The sequence below is a fragment of the Crocuta crocuta genome, unplaced genomic scaffold, assembly GCF_008692635.1.
Source record: "Crocuta crocuta isolate KB4526 unplaced genomic scaffold, BGI_CrCroc_1.0 scaffold299, whole genome shotgun sequence".
Taxonomy (NCBI): Eukaryota; Metazoa; Chordata; class Mammalia; order Carnivora; family Hyaenidae; genus Crocuta; species Crocuta crocuta.
The window spans coordinates 8,074,224-8,074,688 of NW_027532747.1; the positions used below are offsets into that span (position 1 = coordinate 8,074,224).

Sequence of the window (465 nt, forward strand, 5' to 3'; positions counted from 1 at the left end):
AAAAGAACATTCTGCAAATGCATCCAGGAGAGCTTCCTTTGCACTCACAGAGCCCCCCTGCCCACCTGAGGTTGGAGACTGTGGGAAAGAGCAACCCCCGCCCTCCTCCCTCCCTGTCTTACCCAGAAGCAAATTTTCTCAAAATGTGTCTTGAATTCAGAAGTCTGAGCTCGGAATCTTGGATGTGTTTCCAGAAGCTCTGACTCTGGGTATTTACAACACACTCCCTTCTGACTGAGTCACAGCCAATGAGATAGGTTTCATTTTTGCTGGAAAATGAAACTAGAACTGTTAGGCTTTGGGGCTTGCCAAGCAATGGACATTGTGTGTCTGCAGGAAGGGAGCGCCAAACCGGAGGTAGAGAGCAAGATGCAGTGGTCATTCGTGTAAAGCAGTGATGTGTGAACAGCCAAGTGTGCTGCAGCTCCGACCAGGTGTCAGAGCTGGAAGGTCGGCCAGTGGTAC

General features: G+C 50.3%; 1 protein-coding gene across 2 annotated transcripts in view; it reads right to left on the bottom strand.

The window, feature by feature from the left end:
• Window positions 1–214, bottom strand: part of LOC144245499 (interferon alpha-inducible protein 27, mitochondrial-like) — a 7,590-nt gene extending 7,376 nt beyond the window's left edge. For both annotated transcript variants that reach the window (XM_077780892.1, XM_077780891.1), the window contains exon 1: window positions 123–214. The gene's annotated coding sequence lies outside the window, so the exon portion shown is untranslated. The remainder of the gene's footprint in view (window positions 1–122) is intronic.
• Between the last annotated feature and the right edge of the window lie 251 nt (window positions 215–465).